Source organism: Cnephaeus nilssonii (assembly GCF_951640355.1).
Source record: "Cnephaeus nilssonii genome assembly, chromosome: 2".
Taxonomy (NCBI): domain Eukaryota; kingdom Metazoa; phylum Chordata; class Mammalia; order Chiroptera; family Vespertilionidae; genus Cnephaeus; species Cnephaeus nilssonii.
In genome coordinates this window covers 17,351,111-17,357,490 of record NC_137073.1, presented here as the reverse complement: position 1 = coordinate 17,357,490, position 6,380 = coordinate 17,351,111, and the positions used below count along the sequence as shown (strand labels likewise).

The 6,380-nt window shown below is 45.3% G+C and overlaps 2 pseudogenes across 2 annotated transcripts; both read left to right on the top strand.

The window, feature by feature from the left end:
* Positions 1-162: 162 nt before the first annotated feature.
* Positions 163-890, top strand: LOC307110375 (GTP-binding nuclear protein Ran-like; annotated as a pseudogene). The gene has a single exon. The product of its transcript is annotated as a GTP-binding nuclear protein Ran-like (transcript).
* Positions 891-5,417: 4,527 nt separating this feature from the next.
* On the top strand, positions 5,418-5,792 carry LOC307113926 (large ribosomal subunit protein eL31-like; annotated as a pseudogene). Its single transcript has one exon. The product of its transcript is annotated as a large ribosomal subunit protein eL31-like (transcript).
* The last annotated feature ends 588 nt before the right edge of the window (positions 5,793-6,380 follow it).

Sequence of the window (6,380 nt, the reverse complement as noted above, 5' to 3'; positions counted from 1 at the left end):
AGTTGGAAGACAACAATTTGGATGAATCTCTAAACATAATATTGAGAAAAGAGGCCAGACGCCAAAGAGTAAATGCTAACCGGTTCCATTTATATAAAATGAGAATTAATCTTTTAGCTTTCAGTCAGACTCGCCGGAGATTCTTCTGAAAGTAACATCATGATGATTTCCCAAGGAGAACCCCAGGTTCCGTTGTAACTTGTGTTGGTTGGTGATGATGGGACTGGGAAAACTCCATTGGTGAAACTCATCTGGTGAGTTTGAGATGTAGCCACCTTGGGTGTTGAAGTCCATCCCCTCCTGTTTCACACCAACAGAGGGCCTATTAAGTTCCATGTGTGGGGTACTCGGGGCCAGGAGAAGTTCAGCGGACTGAGACAGCTATTACATCCAAGCCCAGGGTGCAATTATAATGTCTGATATAACTTCGAGAGTTACTTAAAAGAAGGTGCCTAACTGGCATAGAGATCTGGTACAAGTGTGTGTGAAAACATCCCCATCATGTTGTGTGGCTACAAAGTGGCTATTAAGCCTAGGAAAGTTAAGGCAAAATCAGTTGTCTTCCACCAAAAGAAGAACTTCTGTACTATGGTATTTCTGCTCAAAGTAACTACCACTTTGAAAAGCCCTTCCTCTGGCTTGCTAGAAAACTAATTGGAGAACCGAACTGGGAGTTTGCCGCCATGCCTGCTCTTGCCCCACCAGAGGTTGTCGGGGACCCAGCGCTGGCAGCACATTATGAGCATGACCCGGAGGTTGCCCAGACCACTGCTCTCCCGGAGGAGGAGGATGACCTGGGAGGAAGGGAAGCTGGAGCCCAATGTCAGGAGTCTAGTTTTATAGTCACCTGTCCTGTGATGTCAGAGTTTGCCCCTTTATTATGGAGCTAAGCGGAGCCTATGCTTGACCTTTAGGATGCTGAAGGAGATGAATGGGCTTCGGAATGAATGTGGCAGTTTAAAAATACTTTCATTTTTTGGACCTGCACATTTAGCTGTTGGAATGCAGTTGTTTCCTTACTGAGCTTCAAATATAAAAGTGCTGCAGTCACATCACAATATTCAGTGGCAAAGCCTTGTATATTACTGTCATTCCCATTCATTTTCGTTTAGAATCAGAATTAAATTGTATTTCAAGTATCTAAAAAAAAAAATAGTCTTTGCTGTCAGAAGTCAGGGGAATGACCTCTTTGGAGAGTCAGGAAGTGAGTGGGAAGGGGTCAATAAGAAGGTGGGGTGTGGGGCAATCATGTTCTGTTTCTTGGTCTGGGTGCTCCTAATGTAGTGTGTTCCACTTGGGAAAATTCATCCAACATCACACTTATTCGTTTTTCAGGATATGTGTTGTACTTGAATAAAACATTTAAAATATAAAGAGAAAAGGACAAAGAAGAAAGTAAAAGCCATAATGATTTTAAGTATCCATAGTATTGAGGGAAAATTTCCCCCCTGACCCTCCAAAGTCACCACCCAAAATAGTCACACCGAAGAGTTTAGTGTGTGTCCATGTGACAGCCTTTTGACTTTGAAAGGGGTCCCCTCGCTGAGGAACATCGAGAACATGTTGGTGAAGCCACCCCCAGTGCCCCTACCTTGGGAGCTGCCCCAGAACCTGCAGAGCACCCAGCACAGTCGCCACTCACCTTCAGACCTGCCTCACCCAGTTACGCATTCCATAAAGAAACCTCCTCCCGGGATGAGAGCCTGGGCAGGTTCGTGCCCCCTGGACAGTGCAGCACGCGCTGATGTGCTTCCCCGGTGACCCTAGCTCATGACTTAGCACATTTCTTATTTGGTTCTCACAATAGCCCTATGATTCCCCTTTTTACATATAAGGACACTGAAGGTCACACCATAATGAATATGTGGCAAAGGCAGGGCTTGAAACCTGATCTGAGAGGGGAAGGAAGGGCGAGTAAATGCGTACAGATGGGAGGGGTGGGCAGACTCCGTGGGCAGCCTCATTCCCTCATTTACCAGTGAAGCTCCTGCCTTTAGTTGCATGTGCCCTGCCCATTCTGTCCACCCTCTGTGGTGGAGTGGGGCTGGGATCTGGGGACCTCAGCCTCATGGGTTCTTTGATCTTGAGCAAGTTACTTTAGATCAATTAGCTTTCCTGACCTGTAAATTAAGGGAGGGAACTTCACATCTCAGAGAGCCCCTCTTACTCTGATGATCTAAGACGGGTGGGGAATGTCCGGCCCGGAGGCCGTATAAGGCCCTGGAAATCATTTGGTCTGGCCCTGCCAAGGCAACTGCAGATGCGACTTGAAGGTCAACAAATCTAGGAGCTTTTTTTTTTCATAACAACACAAATTTATATTAGGCGAGTGACATTATAAATATCCAAATGGCCGTTGGCAGAAAAAAGGTTCCCCAACCCTGATCTAAAAGGAGGAGGACCAAACTGAGAGTAAATGCCTCTCTATGGAAGATGAAACCCCAATTGGAAAAGAAGTTGAGAACATTTCTCTAGGGAGAGAGGAGTAGGGTGCCTCGCCAGCCAGCCCTGCTTACCCTCCTTGTCCCATTGATATTCACACATGAGATTCAGTCCTTCCAAAGGTCAGGAGGGTATTGTTTCCCCTTCCAGAGACCGGAGGTGAACCCTGGCAGGATTTCCTGATGCCAAGTTGTCGACTCAGGAACTGGCATGAAAGAAACACCTGATACTAGGTATGAGACTGTGGGTCACAGTAAGTCACTTACCCCCCTCAGAGCCAAATGTTTTAAAAGGGAATAAGAATAGTTCCCCGGGGGAGGAACCAAGATGGCGGCATGGTTAAACAACTAATCTGCTGCCTCGAACAACAATTTCAAAAATACAACTAAAAGACAAAACGTCTACCACCCAGAACCACGGGAAAGCTGGCTGAGTGGAAGATTTACAACTAAGGAGAGAAAGGAGCACAAACGCTGAAAAGCTGAGGTACGGAGGCGCGCGAATCAGGCTGGCGGCGGGCGACTGGGCGCGCGGTTTTTCTTCAACCCGCAGGGAGACAAGCTCCCGATCACTCTGAAACCCAGTTTCTGGGGACTCGCGGGGGACCCAGACACCTACGGGGAAAAGCTGGACTCTCGGCCATCGGGTCAGAAAGTGAGAGTGACTTTTTTGCAGAGGTGCGCCCAGCAATCATTGTTTTACTGCGCTGGAACGCGGGGCGCAGGGACTTGGAAACGTGGAAAGGCAGAGACGGCTGACGCCAGCCATTGCCGTTGGCCACGCCCCAGCCTAGGGACGCCCTGAGATCCCGCCCCGCCCTGAGGCCCGCCCCGCACATTCTACAAACCTGCCCAGGCTCCACACAGCGGCTTTTGCATATAAATGGCCTGTTCTGTGGCAGCTTAACCAAATAAACTGCAGCTCCAGTCAGACTGCTCCAAAACCGCCCAAGCAAAGGAGGAGAAAACTAGTTCTTGCTGTAGCTCCTGCTGGGGGGCACACAGTACACAAGGGTACACCAAGAGTGTCCACCTCAAGTAACTGAGAGGCTGACCCATTGAACCAATAGGACATCTAGTACACAAAGCTACCCTACCAATTCAGGGAAGCAGCGAAATGAGGAGGCAAGGAAACAGATCACAAACCAAAGAAATGGAGGAGAACAAGCGACTGGACATAGAGTTCAAAACCACGGTTATAAGGTTTTTCAAGAATTTCATGGAAAAGGCCGATAAATTCAATGAGACCCTCGAAGATATGAAAAAGGACCAACTAGAAATTAAACATACACTGACTGAGATAAAAAATATTATACAGAGACCCAACAGCAGACTAGAGGATCGCAAGAATCAACTCAAAGATTTGGAATACAAAGAGGCTAAGGACACTGCTCCAGAGAAGTATGAAGAGAAGAGAATTCAGAAAGTTGAAGATAGTGTAAGAAGCCTCTGGGACAACTTCAAGCGAACCAACATCAGAATTATGGGGGTGCCAGAAGAAGAGAGAGAGCAAGATGCTGAAAACCTATTTGAAGAAATAATGAATGAAAACTTCCCCCACCTGATGAAAGAAATAGACTTACAAGTCCAGGAAGCACACAGAACCCCAAACAAGAGGAATCCAAAGAGGACCACACCAAGACACATCATAATTAAAATGCCAAGGGCAAAAGACAAAGAGAGAATCTTACAAGCAGCAAGAGAAAAGCAGTTAGTTACCTACAAGGGAGCTCCCATACGATTATCAGCTAATTTCTCAACAGAAACCATGCAGGCCAGACGGGAGTGGCAAGAAATATTCAAAGTGATGAATAGCAGGAACCTACAACCAAGACTACTCTACCCAGCAAAGCTATCATTCAGAATTGAAGGGCAGATAAAGAGCTTCACAGATAAGAAAAAGCTAAAGGAGTTCATAACCACCAAACCAGTATTATATGAAATGCTGAAAGGTATTCTTTAAAAAGAGGAAAAAGAAGAAGAAAGATAAAAATTATGAACAACAAATACATATCTATCAACAAGTGAATCTAAAAGTCAAGTGAATTAAAAATCTGAGGAACAGAATAAACTGGTGAACTTAATAGAATCAGAGGCATAGAATGGGAATGGATTGATAATTCTCAGGGGGAAAGGGGTGTCTGTGTGGGGGGTATGGGAAGAGACTGGACAAAAATCATACACCTATGGATAAGGACAGTGGGGGGGAGGTAAGGGCAGAGGGGGGTGGGAACTGGGTGGTGGGAGATATGGGGGGAAAAAGGAGAAACAATTGTAATCTGAACAATAAAGATTCATTAAAAAAATAAATAAATAAATAAATAAAAATAAAAAAATAAATAAAATAAAATAAAATAAAAAAATAGTTCCCACTTCAAGGTCTCTGTAAGGACTAACAGAAGTGACGACAGCACCAAGCTTCACCTGGAACTTCCATTCTCAATGGCACACTCAAGAGGGCAAAAAACGGTTCTTGGGAAGCAAAGGAAAACTACTGTTTTATGTATAAAGCCTAGATGCATACAGTGCATAAACAAATATATAGTATTAAGATTTCACTGGAGTTCGCACAAAAATGTGTGCACGAAGAGCCCTCATACATTGCTGGCGGAAATGTAAAATGGTGCAGCCACTGGGGAAAATAGTTTGACAGTTCCTCACTAATTATACATAAAACATACCACATGACCCAGCAATTGCATCCTAGGTATCTACCCAAGAGAATTGAAGACAGGTTTCAAACAAAAATGTGTAAATGAGTGTTTATATCAGCATTATTCACAATAGCAGGATGGTGGAAACAACTCAAGTGTCCATCAACAATGAGTGGATGAAGTGTGACTCATCCACACGATGGAATACTATTCAACCAAAAAAAGGAATGAAGTATTGATTCATGCTGCGGCGTAGATGAACCTTGAAAACGTTATGCTGACAATATCTCAAGCTCTTTCTTTCTAATGTGGGCCCGGCATAATGGCTCCCTCAAAACAGGGTAGCGAGAAGAAGAGGCCACTCGGCCATCAATGAGGTAGTGACCAGAGAATACACCATCAACGTTCACAAGCGCATCCATGGAGTGGGTTTCAAGAAGCATGCCCCTCAGACACTCAGAGAGATCCGGAAATCTGCCATGAAGGAGATGGGAGCTCCAGAAGTGCACATTGACACCAGGCTCAACAAAGTGGTCTGGGCCAAAGGAACAAGGAATGTCCCATACCATATCCCGTGCGGTTGTCCATAGCACGTAATGAGGATGCAGATTGACCAAACAAGTTCTATACATTGGTTACCTACACACCTGTCACCACTTCCATAAAGCTGCAAACAGTTTATGTGGATGAAAACTAACTGCTGATTGTCAAATAAGGTTATAAAACTGCCGCCCAAAAAGAAAATGTTGTGCTACATGAAGGAAGTCAGACACAAAAAGTCACATATTGTATGATTGTTTTATAAAATGTCCAGAATAGGCCAACCTATAGAAATGGAAAGTAGATCAGTGGCCACCAGGGGGTGGAGGGCTGAGGGGGTGGAAGGAGTGGGAAGTGACTGCTAATGGGTATGGGGTTTCCTTTTGGGTGATGAAAATATTCAAGAATAAGACAGTAGTGGTGGGCAGGGGCACATGCCCAGTTGCAGGCTCCATCCCCAGTAGGGGGCGTGCAGCAGGCGACCAATCGATGATTCCCTCTCATCATTGATGTTTTTGTCTCTCCCTTCCTATCTGAAATTAAAAATGTAAAAAAAAATACAATAAAATAAAAAGACAGCAGTGGTGGTTGCACAGCTTTGTGAATAGACTTTAAAAGAGACTGCCTAGCCCTGACCTGTTTGGCTCAGTGGAGATAGCGTTGGCCTTCGGACTCAAGGGTCCCAGGTTCGATTCCGGTTAAGGGCATGTACCTTGATTGCGGGCACGTGCCCAGTAGGGAGTGT